Below are 18147 nucleotides of genomic sequence, written 5' to 3'. Positions count from 1 at the left end.
TTGGGCTTTGCTCCACATTGTGAGCCAGTGTCTTAGCATGCATGGACTGGATTCAGCTCAAACTAAACCATCTGAGAGATCTTCTCCAGAACCACATCAAATGTCCTCCAGCAGTAAGTAAGCATTAAGCTGTTGGGACCAGACAGGAGCTAGTCCACAGTAAAAAGAAACTAACAATAACAACAACAACAAAACACACAGAAATGAACAAACAACAACAAAAACCAAAGTCCCCAAAGCATACATAATGCTGACGCCAGGTTCTTGAGATAAAGTATTTTGTTTTATTAATCTGTTCCTATACATCTTCTCTAGGGAGTTAATGTGGACATTGTCTTAATTTTCTCAGCTTCCCGGACAGATCCATCTTTGGAGATAGTGATGTTTAGGATACAGGGATGGAGACCACACCTATATGGTGGCTATGTGGCTTGTACCAACTTCAGTGGGTCCATCCACTGTTCCTTATTGTTACGATCAATATTTTCATGGCTACAAGGTGAAGAAGATAACTTTCTAACAAAGACTAATATAATTCTCCACAACAACAAAACACAAGCCACTTCTCAGCTGGATCAGCGTTGTTGATCTAGGTCACTATTTTGACTTCACAAACTGAGACACTATTACAAAAAGGGCGAAGAGTTGCTTATTTTGACACTTAAAACATGTTAACCAAACTATGGCCTGAAGCAGACATAAGAAGGCCACAAAACCATCTAAAACAGACAGGAAAGTGACACATTTTATTTACAATATTTAAACTATTTACAATATAGATTAATTACTAGCATAAGGAGAAGGGGCATGATAGACAACCTGCAAATTCAGAGTGAAGAATAACAGATCAAACAGTAGTGAATCAGAAAGATTCATAAAGCCTTGTAGGGGTTTCTCTTTGGAACAGGTCCATGTGATTGAAAGTTATTATTCTCTGTTCATCTGCAACCTGCTGTCAACTCTTGTTCTACTTAGTGATATGCCAATAATTCTCCCTCCCTTCACTGCATTCCTTAGCAGTTGAGCAAAATAAATACCAAGCAAACTAAATAAGGGAAAAGTTGGAAAGCAAACATCTTTATCCAGGTAAGTAGTACTGGATGAGGTAGTGCACCCAAATTTATTTGCATATATAACTAGAGAAAGGCTCCTGTGAACTGATAAGTCAAAAGAAGGTTAACTCACAGGTAGCTGTAATGTATTTACCATTTACAAGTTTTTCATTGCAGTAAAAAAAGATTACTTAGAAGACTTGAAGATATGTGTGGAGAATACGTATCTTTTCCATGCTGTACCTCAAAAGAATGGCGAACTTCAAGCAAGCTCTTCAGTCCTCACTGCAGACTAGGTTTCACTACCCCCTGCTATTTTAAAAGCAAAGTAGTTTTTAAAAAATTTCTGGCCTTTACAACTGCAAAATATTTTCTTGTCACCTACAAAGCAAGATTTTTCATGTTTTATCCCAAACATGCAGTGTTTATGTGATCTAAATTAAAATTACCAAAAAAGAAGAAAGGAACAACTTACAGTGAGTGAAATGAGGATGGCAGGGAAAGAAAACTACATAGGAAGTCAAGTATAAAAAAGGAAGAAGAAAACTGGGTTCAAAAATTGTCCATTATAGCAAGGAAATATACATCTCTATTAAGTGACATGGTCAAAAATTGCAACTTTATCTGTAATTACTCAATTAAATCAAGACAAATATCTTAATATTTTAGCCTTCTAGGAGTCCTTATTCAATGCAGAGAAATCAGACAAAAGCAATAATCTTAGGTTCAGTAGACTATGATCAAAGGTAACATTCAGCTACCGGCTTGCAGGGGCAGATTAAACAGAAATTTCACAAAGTATTCCTATACCTGTGCTAATATCATTGACAAAAAGGACATTTTGGCATCACCTACAAATAAACTGAAGCTGGTGATACATATCTGACGTGCAATGTTCTCTCTTCTTATGCTGTGAGCTTGCTGAGAATGGTCAGCATGAGAGGAAAACCTGAGTGGTGCAAGAAAGGGATCCAGTGATTTAATCTGTGGCATCACTTAACTCAAGTTTGTCCTGGCAGAATTATTACTCACAAACATTGGGGACCACTTGCCCGTTGTTGTCTTTGAATCCTCAGAAGCGAGGGAAAGTTGTCCCTACTTGTGCAGTTTCTGTAGTAGTGCAATCTAAACGTGTGCTCTCCCTCTGTTGTGTGAGTCTGCCATGATGTGCCTGTACCCAATTGATGCACTGGTCTGCGGGCTGCTTAGAAATCTGCACTGGGAAACCAACCTCCTGTTTTTTTGAAGTAGAGCTGTTTATACTAGCACTGCTGCTGAAAGACCTTTTCACACCTTTACGGTTGCATCTTCCAGAAGTTAAGGGATGCTATTCCCAGCCTGTTAAAAATCACTGGCTGCCATTTGACACACGTTTTATCCTGACAGCCAGGCTATCACCATCACTCAAAAGTAGCACTTGTGTCACTTTATGCATTTTCTCCTCCCTACTCTGCTCTTTCTGACACCAACATCTGTACAGCTGTTTGGTGAGCTGACTGGGAGAGTGGCCAGGCTAACCACCACCACCCCTCTGGTTCCTGCCCACAGAGGTCGCTTCCCTAGCCAGCCTGATCCCACTTCCCATGTGCTACACAAAATACTTGTACCTGCACAAGGGACCCGGCAGGCTTTTCTCCAGCTACAGACTGACAGCTGCAGCCTATCTCCAAGAAATTCTTCTTTGGTTTAAAATACATATTCTGCATTTTCTTCCCTGAGCCATTCAGAGACTAGGCTTAATCCTCCATCACAGGCACATCTCAGCAAGGTGTCTAATTGATGTCTCTGAAGTGTTCCAGTTTCTGCTTAAGTGCCAGCAAAATTCTTTGGAATACCTCAGTATCAAAGGTGCTACACAAGATCTCATTTTTAATTGGATACAAACTGCAAGAAGAAAATATTCACCAAAAGCAACAGTTTTAGGCTATCGAAAAGCAATTAAAGCAACAGCTACAGTAAAGAGTAAGTTACTTCTAACACAGAAAAGTGCTTCCTAAGGGAAAAAAAAGGCAGCAGTTCTATGCAAACTATAGCCAGCATGTTTTGCAAATACAGATAAAGAAAACAAAATTTGTGACCTTGGTGACAGCTGTTCGTTTGGCAGTTGCAGGAATATTTTTTATTTTCCAATATACTAAATACTAGTTTATATCAAATACATTTATTGGAAGAGCAATGTTCTATGCCTGTCTTGACTGAGGAAAGCACTATTGGATAACAACATTAGATCCTTGCTGTGCATTTTTGAAGGGGTTTCTTCAGATTGCTACAGGCCATTAACCTTTCACTTCAGGTAAGTAATGAACAATGACTTTTGCAACAAAGGTAATCAGCTGTGTTACCAATGACAACTCCACTTTTAAATACATGCACCAACCACCTGTGCATACCCTTATTATTTATTTATTTTTTAAAATCAATTCTAGTATGAAATAAGAAAGGTTCCGTTTGGCTTCACCTTGAGCTGATAATGAAAAAACCCTCTGTGAAGCCTGCTCCAAGGAAGTCTTCCTTAATGGCACTGATTAAAAATAAAATGAAGTTTGTACTTCGGAAACAAGATGTATTGCTTCCTGCTCTCTTTCACCAGGATATCTTGTAACTGGACCAGTGCTAATTGGACACTCTGGCCAAACAATTTAATTTTAAAGCGGAAAAAAAAAGGATTCCAATTTCCCTTGGTTTCCAACTGAGCCAATGTCACTGGACAACACCAAAATGCTGAACTGTGAAATCAACACAAGATCCTAATTACACCAGGGGAAAGCACAGGAAAACCCTGGCAGCATCTGTCTTCCCCTTCTCATATATGTACCAGATTAACATACATCTTCAAGCAGAACCACAGAAGTGTTTCTTAAACACTTCTGGTGTTTCTTCTCCTCTAATTTAATGGGTCTTACACAACTTCAGGATGTGCAGAATAGGCGCATTGCTCACTACCACAGGTTGACACCAGGGCATATCGTTTACAGAGGAGGTGGTAAAAGCTGACAGAGTCAGGACAGCAAGCTAGAAGAAATAAACACACAATTAAAAAGGAGGCTTCTTCTTAGGCAGACACTAATTGGGAAAGACTTGCATCTCTTTGTTTTTTGCTTACACATCATGGTGGTCAAAACCACATAAATACCAGGGAGCTGAAAATCTTAAGCAGCTGCGGAAATGCAGTAACAACAAAAACATAATGCTTATTTTTCCTTTCCCACCCTGCTTTATTCTGTCCATTAATTCACTCTTAACCCCTGCGCCCTTAAGGCTTCTCTTCCTTTCATCATTTCTCCTATTAGCAGGGCTTTCTCCTCTCCGAAAGCAGCAGATCTGAACTACTTCCTTTTAATGTCTCTTTCCAAAAACAACTTCTTCCACGAAGCGGGCACACAAGAGCTCATCTCAGCAGAACACAAGAGCCTGTGAGAGGTGCTGGAGAACAAAGGAGAGCCAAAGAAGAATCTACCTTGAATCTTTTAATGCTTGCTTTGTGTTTTGTCTATGGCAAAAGCACTAAAAAGAGCGCACTGAAAAACTGCATCCTACTACTTCCTTCCTTTAATTCCATACACTGGTATTTGTAATCAGATTTTGTTTATGAATTCTAAGACAGAGTTTATTCTACATTGTTTAATAAGATGATATACTTTTTTTTTCTTTTTTCAAAATACTTGTAATATTGTTGAGGCAACAATATGCAGTTGCATAATGCCTTGATGCATTTTATTAAGTTTTATTCATACTTCCTTAACATTCTGCATGCAGAAACTAGAATCAGGAGAACTGCTGACCGGCTGTATTTCAAAATTCTGTATTGCCTCAAATACTAGCTCAGTAAAGACTTTAAATAAAATCACAATTAAAAGCCTCAAGAGAACAGAGAGACTGCTATTCGATTTGTTATGGAAAGACATATTCAGGAGAGATTTCTGATTGTAGCAGAATAAAATCCGTAAGTCTAGAAAGAGACTTTTTTTTTCCTGGAAGAATATATGCAATGCCAACATCTAAAACAATGTTACAATGCATAACCAAAGGCACATAAGATGACTTGACATTTATCTGCTGAATTAGACAGGGCCTACAGCACATTTTGTATTTTTAGAACTTCTGTCACGTGCATATAATTAATTCAACTTCAATCAATCACTTCTACATACTGAAAGAAACAGTTCTACACTGTACCTCTGGATTACACATTAATCATTGGTCTGAAAGATCATTTACTTGCAACAAGAATTAAATACATCACAGTATTTCCCCAAATTTTTGTGCATTCTCCCCAGAATTTTCTGCCATGCTCTGCCTGTGTATGAGTGCTCTTTTGCCTCCTAATATTTAGGGAAGGTCTGCCTACAAAATAAAATATGAATACAGCTTTCTGCAGTTCAGGCTGCCTGGTAACTATATGAATTGCCTACTTCCCCTCCCTAGCTTCTCCAACGTGGTTTGCAGGAGAAGTTTGTAGAAGCATAATAACATCCAAATATTTGCATAGGCAAGATTTTGAAGATTCATCAAATTTCTTTCTTCTGTATGCCCAGTTCATCATCTTTCAACCCAGTATGAAGATGCTGATTGTGCTGCCTGCCCTTAGCTGTAACAGCAGCTTTCAAATATCATGACTTCCCCCAAAAGTTTAAACACTGAGATGCCACGGACCTCAGAGTAAATTTTCAAGAATGAAATACCCAAAAGAGACCTAGCCACAAATGGCAGGCTTCAGCAACGTACTTTCAGCAGATTAAAGCAAAATAAATCTAGTGCAACAGGTATATTAGTTATTCCTGCTGCTTACCTACGTATTTGGAAAAGAAAGCATCCTGCCTAATTTTTGCTTAATTAAAAAAAGCAGAAGTCGCCTACAAAAATAACAGCATCAAGCAGGGTTTCACATACACACTGTCCAGTAACTATTAGACTGAGCCCCTCTCTTAGGCTACTTCCCTGGTCCTTAGAGGGGTGTTTCCAGACTGAAACCATGAAGTACTTACAGAGCAATGACAAGGTGATGTTAGACTAGAGATTTCGTTTGTTCAAGGTGTTTTGGTTGGATTGTGCAGCTGTAATCTCCTGACATAACACTCTGTTTCTTAAAAGCTACAATTCAATGCTCCAGCAGTGGCTATGCCAACATGATGACCATTAGTCATCACATTTAGTACCCAGTGCTGGGACAAGAGGCCATGGGCACAGACTGGCACACAGGAGGCTCTGTCTAAACGCCAGGCAGCACTTCTGTGCTCTGCGCGTGACGGAGCACTGGCACAGGTTCCCCTGAGAGGTTGTGGCCTCCTCCTTGGAGATCTTCAAAAGCCACCTGGATGTGGTTATGCTGCTTATGGCTTCTTACCACACCATGCCAGATCTCCAAACTGGCTCCCATTCAAGTTTGAAACATATTTTATTTCAGCCTGCACAAAACATTTTGCACCAGTTGGTAAGAGCTCCACTATAGCTCTCCCTTTTGCCTCATTCATTAACAGGTATTTTTTCAATATCATTAAGTGTTAATACAACCTACAGCAGAAGGTAAAGCTGACTTCAAATCAGCACATACGGATTAATTGAGCTACCAGGCTTTTGTTTGTAATAGTGAAGAGAATGGGGTAGACTGTAAGTGTGTATTGAAAAATGCTGTTTGATTCCAGGCACACCCTTTAAAGTAAAAGGTCACCATTTAGCAAGTTACTACACAGAGGATGTAGGAAGTTCTCTATGCAAAACTGAGACTTAAAGCAGTAGATGCAGGCCTAGCAATCTGCAAAGGGAAACACAAATGCTCTTGCAGTACCACAAAAAAAAAGAAAAGTAATAATGCACACGCACAACAGCCAACTGCAAAAGATATGAGTGTTTGTGTGGAGAAAGAGATCCGATTTCTATTAGGGTGCCTGGGCGTATACACGGTGAGGGCAGAAACTGCAACATGCCTGTGGTTTAGTAACTGTAAATTGTATACACACTTATTAAAAACTAGCTAATAGCTGGTGTTGCCAGTGAACAGCAATGAACAAGAGGCTGGTGAAGGAATACATAGCTCGATGGTGTTCAAAACACCTTCCACCCAAAAGGTGATGTAATAGCCCCTGGGCCTCATTTAGGAATAGCTACATGCTTGGATGCGGCCTTTGCGAAAGTTATTCTACAGATAACAAATACAATAAATCTCTCTTACACAACCATCATCACAAGATCAGCAAACATTTGTTAGGAATCACTGAAAGAACTATAACCTGTGTTATTTTCTGACTCTTTCCTTATTACTTTATATATGTATATATATAATCAAACAGCTTTCTGAAGAGGTGTGCAGATCTAGCTAACTTTCTTGTGTACGGGAACAAACAGCTATTCTTTCTGTGCACACAAGGAACATTACTGTTCTTCTTGGCAGAAGTGCAAAAATAGAATCAAAGTCATCTTTCAGGGAATTGCCTAATGCAAAGGAGGCACCCTTCAAACCCAGTTTTTAGAAAACAAAGACGTGGTTGTGGTTACTTTCCTCATGTGGTAAGAATGACAGACTCTTCTATGTATTTATTTTGGAAAATGACTTTTTTCCACTTCAGCTTTCAATGGCTTCCTGTGCAACAAATGGTGAGCTGTGGGGAAAGAAGCTTTACTCCAGATGAAGAGCCTCAGCCAGCTTCCCCCTGCCCTGCCTCGCTGTATTTACAGCCACACCTGACATTACTGAGTCCTGACCAAGCGCAAGGTGCCTGCAGAAATTTTGCTGGTTCAGAATTCTTCACCCGCAGCGAGGCAGCCTGCTACGCCCTCTTACACCCACTTCAGACAATGCCTGGTGACCATGCAAGATACAGCAGGGTAGCAGCAAACTCCTGTTATACTTTTTATTCTGGGTTTGGGATTTTTTCTTTTAATTTTTAAAAAGCAAGATATTAATAAACCAAAGGGTGTTCCCCTGAGAGAAAAAGCGCACATATGCAGTGTGATTACTCACTTGAATCAACCATAACACTCCAACATGTCCTTCCCTAACTGAGAAGTCACCTATCCTACAAGGCAACTGAACATAATGATTGAGAGGAGTTTCTGTGCAGCATTAAGGAAGGTGTGACTGAGATTAAAAAGCAAAGCGATGAAATTCTGAAGCCCTTTTTGGTGCTGAGCACTGGCAAAATGCTGTAACTTCAAGGAACATCACTCTTCCACCCAAATACCAGATTGCAAAGGTATAAATGATGATTGATGTTTCCTCACTAGGTGATCAGCTTAAAAGATTGTGGAGTAAGGACTCAATCACAGGTTTATGTGACTGAGCAACAAAAGTGACATAAAACGTTTGAAGTCCCCTTAGCAAGCACTGTGTGAAGGCAGGCATGAGAGTGTAACTAGTATTGTATGTACAGGAAGTTACTCTGTTCTTCCTTCCCATCAAAAGCAGCCATCTTCTGCTCTACTGCAGGTACCTAGAGCTACAACAGATTCAGGAAATTAAATGTAACTGCAGAAATGCAGCACTGACCATTATTTCTGCTGAACAGATTATCCCCCCTACAGTGCATAAGACAGCACAGATCATAAACGCTTGCTGGAAACTAAGGACAGTGCAACACTGATGAATAAAGGGTTACCTCACCAGTTCTACTTCCTATTGCCATTATCAGCATGTTACTTTACGTTTAACTATCAAACAAGATTAAAAGCTAAAAAATATTTGAGCGGAAAACTGAAGATATAAATAAGCAAAGAAGAAAGCAAAACCAAGCAAAGAATTAGAGTCACAACATGCCTGAGGATGTTAAGTCTGTAACAAGTATATAAAGTTTTTACTCTTTCACCTTCTGATGGTGAAGATAAAGAATTATTTTTTAGAATGCAAAAGCCCTTGGGAAATACATTTATATGGCTAAAGTCTAAAAACAAACCAAAACCCATTCTCAGAACAAATCATATGTGCACAGTTACTAATTCCACTAATAATTCCAGTAAGATTGTGAAACAAGTCACCTCTCAAAACATCTGAGAGAATTATTCACTCATTATGCAAAATGCGTGACACTTGGCTTTTTGGATAAACTTTAAGAGATGCAAAATGATTTCAAGTTCCATCTACCTATAAATAATTTCCTTGTTTTTAAAAACATGCATCAGTAACAACATTTCGTAGCACTAACATTTATTTTCTTAGTTGAGATGACTACCTGAAATAACCAGATTTTTTTTTGTGCTTTGAAGAGAAGACTGGTTCCACAACATGACTGAAATGCCTCCTACAGGTTCTCAGAGGAACAGAGGAATGAGGGTGGGCTACAAACTTATCAAACACTGTTAAAACAATGTTTTTATTTTCAAGAACTAGTCCTATGTGTATTTGCACAGTAGCCTGAGGAAGTAGCTTATATAGAAGAGGGATCTTGAACAGCATCTGTAGAACAAGTTTGCTAAGTGTGGCACTGTCCACAGACAGCCCCCTGATGCTGAGGAGGTTTGATTCCTGTGGTCTCTGAACAGGGAACCAACAGGTCCTGTGGATGCTTCAGCCATTCCAAGAAAGCAGCCAGGTGACCTTGTCTGTTACAAGAAGTAGAAGAAAGACTCATGCTGGTACCTTAGGGAGCAGGGGAAGAAGTCATTAGGCCACAAGCTGCAACACCAGGGAGGGACTTCTGGAAGATGATCATGTTTTGAACTGCTGACAGAGAAGTGACCTATGAAGTGAAAAATTGGAGCAAGACACTGCAGCTATAATAGGGTAGACCAAGATTTTGTGCACTGATGGTGCAACGGGTTGCACTAATGGTAAATCCAAGAGGACTGGCTGACAGAAGCTTAAAGTGCTCTATCTCCTACGGGGACACTCAGCACCAGCTGGCAAGAACAGAGAGGGAGAACATTGCTAACAGATGAAAGAAAGGAACCAGACCCAGCAGTGTTTGTGGTCCTACCCATAAAAGCAGAAGTGACCTGGAATACTGCCAAGGCCTTGAGTTTCCTTCTTAGAACGGCCTTGGCTTGGCTAAGATCTCAACTTGCCTCAAGGCTTACAAGCCTCAGAAGGCAACTTGCAGGGCCGTGAATTCTCAAAGTCCAGAAAAGAAAACAAGTTCTTGGGATCAGTCTCACCACACCAAGACTCCGGATAGCACAGGAGAATACAAGGTCACTTAAGAAACACCAACCCTACCATCTTGGTAACCGACTCGAACACGTCCAAGAATGAGTCTGCAGGAGGTACCTCTGCAAGGGAGTAGTATTTGGAGCAGAGACATAATGTCAGATATGTAGTAGAAGCATGGACTGCAGAATTACTCGACTCCAAGAAAAAAAGCTGAAAAGGAATAGAAAATGAATGAATACAGGAGCCCTCCTACCCCCCAAACTCCAGCTCAAGACCACGGCACTTAATAGGAACTGCAGAGACATAAAAATTTTGCTTTATATCAACCACATCTGTTTATTATCATAGTTACCAACAGGACATTGCCGTGCCCTATTTCCCACGGATGACTGTGCTTTTAATAGCACATACAACAGAATATCTAGAATGCCAGGTTTTGTAGTGACTGTAACAAATGTTTTACGTAAAAAACGAGGAGTAAAAAATAGTTGTCTAAAATGCCTATAATTCTACTAACGCTTGCAAATACCCATACATCAGAGAACATATCAGTGAGAAAGCTTCAAGCTGGGAGTGAAACACTGACAAGAGAAAATAAATCCAAAAAGATGTCTGCTTGTTTTTCTTTCTTACACTGCTCTGGATGTACATATTTTTAGACCTTTGAGCTTTGTTTAGTTATTTTGTGCACTGGATTGGAATTGTTTTTGTGTGCATGTGAGAGTATGAACACATGGCAAAATTCTTTAGCTACACAAATAAGTTAATATGACTTTCAAAGTACTTCACTTTTCCTCAGCTTCCATTGTTTCCACTCCTTGTTCCTTAAAATGCAATACTAAACCATTAAGCAATTCTGTAACTGCTCCAAAAAACATCTGACTGATAAGAACGACACATAATGGTATGCCCAAAAAGCCCCTTGCAGGGTAATATACTTCATCCTTCATACCAAGAAAAAATACTGTTATAGTCACAACAGCACTTTCAAGCAATGGTAGACCCTCAGAGTGGAAATTCTGGGATGCCATTACTGTATTTGTGACCTGTTTGAGGGCTGCACAGATCTGCTGTTTTTTACCTCCCCCAAGTGGTCAAGAGAGTTTTAAATCTGCCTCGGAGAAGCAGCTTCCTCTCTAGAGCATCTTCTACAGAGTCAGATAAAAAGGCTAGTGGTGGACTAGAAAAACTGTAAAGCTAAACAAACAAATGTCATTGAGAGGGTAGAAAGCCCAGGAAACACTCAGTCTCAGAAGTAACACATTTAATTCACATATCTCCATATAACCCCTAAATTTAATTCCTGACTTCCAACGTACAACTGACTAACAATGTGAAATAGCACCCATGTTTGACAGTTTACAAGTGGTTTTAATCACCTTGGTACAGATTTACTAATAATTTATAATCCAATTTGTCTTTAAAATAACTAATATTTCAAGTACCTCACATCAGAGGTAGCTGAACTAGTATAATCTCATTGCAATTAATAGCCTCAAACCATTCAATTGCAATCTATCACTACTCAAACAGCCCTGATTACAATTACATTCCACTTCTCTTTAACATCTCCTGTAAACTTTAGTAAGTAAGCAGCTATTCTTCACCCTTTCAGTTACATGTATTTGTCTAAGAATGGTATGGAAAAGTGTATAGAAAAAGAAGAGGAAAACCTTACTGATACTTTAACTATACTCTAAATCTGTTACAAACATTAATGTGGCTGTAGGCCAGTTTAGACAGGATATAAATGACTGTCCTCCAGTTTGCTCTTTCCTTCAGTCATTAAAGTTTACTTAATATTCATGAAAAATACCTCAGATTCCTGGAAGCTGAAATCCTCTCTTTATTCACAATACAATTACACCTCTGGCTGTATCATAAATTACCTACATTCTCAGAACAACATACTTACTATAAACTTAGTCTGGAGGTCCAATCCTAGATATGAAAGATATCCTAGATATGAAAGAAGAAATTTGTTTTTATACCTAATAATTATTAACAATGCTTTTCTGTTTATTTAAGTTATAAAGAGTACTCTTTCTACATGGTTGTCAAAGCTTACTAGGATCACTAAGAAATCTTTCAGTCACTGAAAAATTTGAAACAGGGAATTTCCACTGGTGTTCGTGTTTTGTACTCACACACAGTGAATTTCCCTAGGGAGATATATACAATTTCGTGATTGATCTTCCCAAAGAAAGGTCTAGCTGGAGGCAGGCTGGGAAAAAGCAGTCACCAAACAGGCATCTTTCTCATTATGACAGGCAAGGGTGGCATTGAAAATGATATTAAAACCATTTTCTTGCCTTGTCAAAGCTGTCCCTGAGTGGGATGAAACATGAACAGCTTTCCACAAACTGAAGTTCAAAAGTATGTCTCAACTTCTACTTCCATTGGAAAAAAACAAGCACAATTTTGTGTAAACAAGTTATGAATTATAACTTTGGCTTTAGGTGTAATCTGATGGATCCACTACTGTTTCATCCCCACTTTACTTTTGACTTTGTATCGTTAAGTACTGGATTGTACTATAGCTAAATTGACGAGTTGTTTTACTCAGAGTCCTGTTCTCATCCTGCAGAACTTTTCAGAAGAATTCACTATTCTCATTCACCATTTACATGTTGATTGAAATTTTCCAGCATTTATCTATCCCAAAGCAGTATTTTCTCCCAGGAACTATGTGCAAGATAATTCCTAGATCCAATAGGGAATACAGTAAAGAAAGACACAAAGAAAAAGATCCTTCTGATTAAAAAAAAAGTAAAAAATTAAGTATTTCGATCTTAAGAAATTAGACTAAAACACATATGCTTAAAACCTGAACTTTAAACTGGATAGAAATCTCTGCTAACTACTACTTAAATGTTACTTTCTACACCAAAAATAATCTGTAGCATGATACAGATTATTATCAGATACAGAGAGTAGTTGTAGTTAGGAATGAACAATGGAAATTACAGGCTTAACAAGTATATACCACGATCAAATTAAGCACTCTGCTTTTCCCCCGGCATACTTTACATACAAAGATTTTGCTTTTTAAACAATATTGACATTTAGAACCTGTTTATGTAACTTGAAAAATATGCCAGGTTACTCCTGTTCTCAAGGTTACTCAAGTTACCTAGCTTTTTGTGCATCTATACAAGAATGTTATCCTTAGTTCATTGCTATAGCTGTTTTAAAGTCTCTTCGTAACCTCCTCCTGTGCAAGAGGACAGAGTCCATCGGTAAAAGAACAAAACCAAAATCAAAGTACTAGCACACTACCATTAAGAGTAGGTTTTAGTTCTGTAAACTAAATGAAGTCACTGCTGATGCTTGTTAATGTAGTAGTAAAAATAGTATTGGCAATAACAACTCAGGACAAGCTTGAAATCTTTGCAGTTCTGTGTCTTCCTGGCCTTCAGCCTTAAGAAAAAACAGCAATGCTGGAAAAAGAAAAACCAGCAATACAAAAGAGAACCATCACTGGATCTCACTTTGTTCACACTGATTAACAGTTGCCCTTTGTGTTTGTCCTTTTGTGTGTAAGATACATTTTATAAGATAGACCTAATTCTTAGCCAGGTACATGCATGCCTCACTATGCATTCTGCAAGGGGACTCGATGCCCACCGTACAACAAATGTTGTGCCATGGAATTGGCTGCACAAACAGTAAGTAGGGTAAGTGGCTTTTTAATATTATTATATTGCACATTTTTACCACATAAATTTTACAACATATCTGTGTACTGACTGTGTGTAACTGAAAAGCTGGGCAATATAATAAAGAAAAATGCCACTTACCTGACTTTCCATAACTTGGTCTACAAGAATTCATGACTGTCTCTCACTAGTATGTTAAACATAGGGATGTCATAGTACAGCAAAGAGTCAGCCTTTTGACAACGAAGGATGTCATGTAGCCTAAGGAAAAAAAATTACAAAGGGTTTTTGCTTCTCTAAAGAAAAAAACTAGACTGACAAGTTTGTGGAACATGCATCACACAGGATGAACTGAGACAGAGCTTCTGTGAAATTGTTCACAGTTCAGCTATGCTATTTTCTTCTGTTAAACCAATCTTCTATTTAAGTTTTCCTTTTAATGAAACAGAAAAAGGGATGTTTGTCTCTCCACATACCACTTCTATATTCTTTCAGAGGAGATCCACTATTTTTTCTGAAATTCTTATCCTAAACGTGATTTTTTCTGTTGCTTAAGATACTTCTAATACATGCATCACTTTCTAAATAGCTTTGTACCACTGTCCGGGGGACAGAATAAGGGTAGGAAAATTGGAGGAATTTCAAAGCCAGATATAGAAAATTTCTTCAAATAACTTTTTCTAAAGCCACAATTTACTGCAGCTTTATACTACTGTTTAAGTGTTCAATAAGGTTGATACAGTAAGAATAAAACCAAAAACCAACAACAAACAAAATCCAACAACAAACTTATTTAGAAAATGCACCAGGCCTGAAGGTATCTTCGTACACTATGATAAGTAAAGATTAATGAAAACATGACTTATAAAGGGCAGAACAAAAAACAAATAAACAAAACTAAAAAGATCTACCCAATTCCAGAAGACTGGGTTACAGTGTGCTATAAATAAAGTTTAGGCATTAAATTTAGTTTAAAAATATCATTCACCCTTTATACACAAACAATATCAAGAGATATCTTGAAATACCGATGAACAAAGTATCTGTGAGCACTCTAGGATCCTCTCAGTGAAATGAAAGCAATATTGCTGGGAAAAAGCAGGCTCAATTTCCTGCAGAGGTGTAACATTGTTTTTCTGTGTTCAGTAGTCAGGCTAGCCAGATGCCTAATGCCCAAGTCTAGGGCATCACGTGATAAGGTGTAAAGAAACCTCTGGTACGGAACATTTCATGGAGGCAAAGTCCAGCCACCTTCTGACTGAGGTCAGCTGAAAGCAAGCTTTATACCTGAAATCAATAAGAAAATGATTAACATTTCTAGCTTCACACTACCTGTGCACTGGTGATTTTAAGATACTGTGGATTCTTCCAAAGTAGTATGAGTTACAATGCTCTATTTTTCTGCTTCCCAATAACTCCATTCACATAAATACACTTCTACCATGTATAAGTTGTATTAAAAAGTTACTTTTTCAGGGTAACTGACAGCAATACATTTTCCTGTGATGTAACATATTATTCCAGTTAACGCTTCTCCACTTCTGCATGAAGTGCAGTTTTGATTTTGCAAAGATACGTGCCAGTGCAATAACAAAGGCCAGACTTTAAGTTCATATACAATTCTACACAAATTCACATCAGAATTGAGAATAAAAAATTTCTCAGTATTAAGCAATCAATCACAAAAACCCAACGTGCTTCTAACGTCTGGCCAAAATCTTTCTGCATTTGCTGCTTTTAAAGGAGAACCAGGAAACTCATTACCTATACTCACAAGTTCTTGTGGAAAAATTTGCTATGTGTCTATAGTTTATTATGGTTTCCAGCCCCAGAAGCTAACTTGGAGCAGAGGAATGACAAAGTAAACTTGAATTTCTTTACAGATTACACAGGAACTAAACCAAAACTCTTTAGGACCCTTGAAAAAAAATTCAAAACCTGCATGAACTTTAAATCCAACTACTGCAGAGTCTCTAAAGCAAAACTGAAAAGCCTAAAAGACATTTTCTAAAAGAAAAATATACTCACAGCCCCCAACACCAAAAAGAGTCTTCATATTATGCCAGTGTTAAAACACCTGTCATATATACAACTGGAGAATTACCTGTTTTAGAAACGGAGAAGCCAAGACAATAGGTAAAGACAAAATGGGTGAACAATGTTCTACATCGTGGCAAAACCGTAGGTTAAAGGTATTATTGTAAATTGCTGTTTCTTGAGACTAAATACTTGTTTATCTCGCATCCTTTTCAAATATCTTAGGTACCCAAAAAAGAACATGCTTAAGTATACACCACACTCCCACTCAGCTACAAGGCAAAGGGATGATATTAATTTTACACTTGCAAAATTTCATTAATACTACTGAAATGTTTTCTTTCATCTCAGGAGAGACTTTCTTTCTAGTGTTATTTTCTTCACGTTCCTTCTTTAGCCATGGAATTGCTCTCCATACATCCTGCTGTTGGTGAGTATCATTTAATAAAGGTTACTGTGGAAATATCTACAGATCAGTAGAAATTTCTGTTACAAGAGTATGGGCCTTACATGTGGGTTTTAATCTTTCAAATAAAAAGACTATGTCAGCAACTATTTTTACCACGGGAAAAAATCTGATATTGTTTATTAAGAGACATGTTACAACAGCACCTTTTTGTTGCCTTATTGTAAGTGCTCAAAGACAGCTTTGAAAAAAATAGGTTCCCATGAGAAAGGACTACACAGCAGACACAACTCTCTTACAACACCTTTGAAAATTCTGCAGAGAAAAATACAAGAAGAAAAGCAAAAAACAGAAAAACCAGCAGTAATAATTTGCCAAGATTTTATAGGAAAAAAAAAAAACACAAAATACTGAAAACAACAAAAAAATCATACCTACCATTTAGATAGAAAAGATCACCTGAACCGTCCATAATACTACTACCAAAAAGAAATCATGAGATCTCTAAATAGAACAGAACTATTCAGTATTTTAGTTGCACAGTTCTAGGTCACAATGAGGCTGCAAGGTGGGGGTGCCAGGAATAGGAATTTCCTTATTCCCTCTGAAGTGCTCACTGTGGGAACCAGAAGTTCATCTCACAGGCAGTCAAGGAAGAGCAGTCCGCCTGCAAAATGCAAGCTGGTACTAACAGCCTTCCCAACAGTGCATGGTACAGGACTTCGGTATCCCATGCCCAAGCCCTAGGATGCAGAGATCCTCACTGACTGCAAGCTTGGAGTAACTCCGTGGCTCCTTCTTCCCTCCAGAGGAGCACTGGAGGTGGCAGGTGCAGGACAAGGGACACAGGCAAGGAAGCAGAAACTGAGGGTCCACAAACTTGGAACTAGTTTGCTGCCTACTTCAGTAGTCTCACTTTCTGCTAACATGCTGTAAGCCCCCTGGCTTTTACTTCAGCCAGTAACAAATGGTAGAAACGAACCAAAATAACTGTGTTATCACCTACAACGCAGAAAGGCAGCATGCTAACAATTAAATGTTCATAGAAACCAAAAGTTCTGTGCATTTATGCGATTACTACACTAGTAATTAAATGCTCAACCCTAAATATATAGTAACACAATCCAGACAATTTTTTTTAGAAGTGATTTTTCCACCCTTGCTATCCTCAAATCTCCCTATGCTTTCACAACCACAGATAAATACTGAGAGTGAATTTTCAAACAGACCATTACTCCCAAACCTGAACCTCAGCTCAAAACCCAGTGGAATTTTTTGCAATAAACGTGTTTCTAAAAATGGCCCAATACATCAGAATAGCACAGCACAGATTTAGAAGGAGTGTGAATTTTTCCTCGATGCGATAATGAAAACAGCATTTCAGCATAATTTTAAACACAGCCTTCTAAGTGTGATAATAGGGAAGAGGACTATTAATACAAAAATGTCATCAGCTCCTTCTCCTCCTCTCAGGTTTTCAGGCTCTTGCAGCACATTGTTGCCTTACTTGGTTCAAAACCAATACAATTGTGACCTGGAGACACAAGCTGGCAGAGCAGACCATTGGATCAAGGCAGATATGGCTTCATATTGCAGGACCCGTGACCCTCTGCCTCATAGAGGTCTTCTTTTGACTATAAGCTCTTCTTTTACTATTTTTTCCCCTTTGAAGATTTGACTTGAAGGATAATAAGGCTTAATTAAGGTTTAAAATCATCTGGAGGTGGACGATCACACAGAGCAGAGAGTACAGCACAGCACAGAGGAAAATAAGGATAGACTACACAGACAGGAACAGAATTGCAAGAGCAACTCCAATGGAGGCAAAGTCTCTGTATCCACAGTCGTCTTCATACTGACTGCCGAGTGCAGGAAATGCACGTGAAACGTTTAGTTTTGTTCGCATTTTACCTT

At 38.5% G+C, this 18147-nt stretch overlaps 1 protein-coding gene across 2 annotated transcripts in view; it reads right to left on the bottom strand.

The window, feature by feature from the left end:
• The window catches only part of LYRM4 (LYR motif containing 4), a 94146-nt gene that overhangs the window by 29890 nt on the left and 46109 nt on the right, over nt 1–18147 (bottom strand). Inside the window, exon 3 of one of the 2 annotated variants that reach the window (XR_004780754.1) lies at nt 13932–14051. The exons of the other annotated variant lie outside the window; for it this stretch is intronic. The gene's annotated coding sequence lies outside the window, so the exon portion shown is untranslated. The remainder of the gene's footprint in view (nt 1–13931; nt 14052–18147) is intronic. 2 annotated transcript variants of the gene reach the window in all.

Source organism: Cygnus atratus, chromosome 2 (assembly GCF_013377495.2).
Source record: "Cygnus atratus isolate AKBS03 ecotype Queensland, Australia chromosome 2, CAtr_DNAZoo_HiC_assembly, whole genome shotgun sequence".
Classification (NCBI taxonomy): domain Eukaryota; kingdom Metazoa; phylum Chordata; class Aves; order Anseriformes; family Anatidae; genus Cygnus; species Cygnus atratus.
The sequence above is the reverse complement of the archived record's forward strand: the minus strand, read 5'-3'. Positions and strand labels throughout refer to the sequence as shown.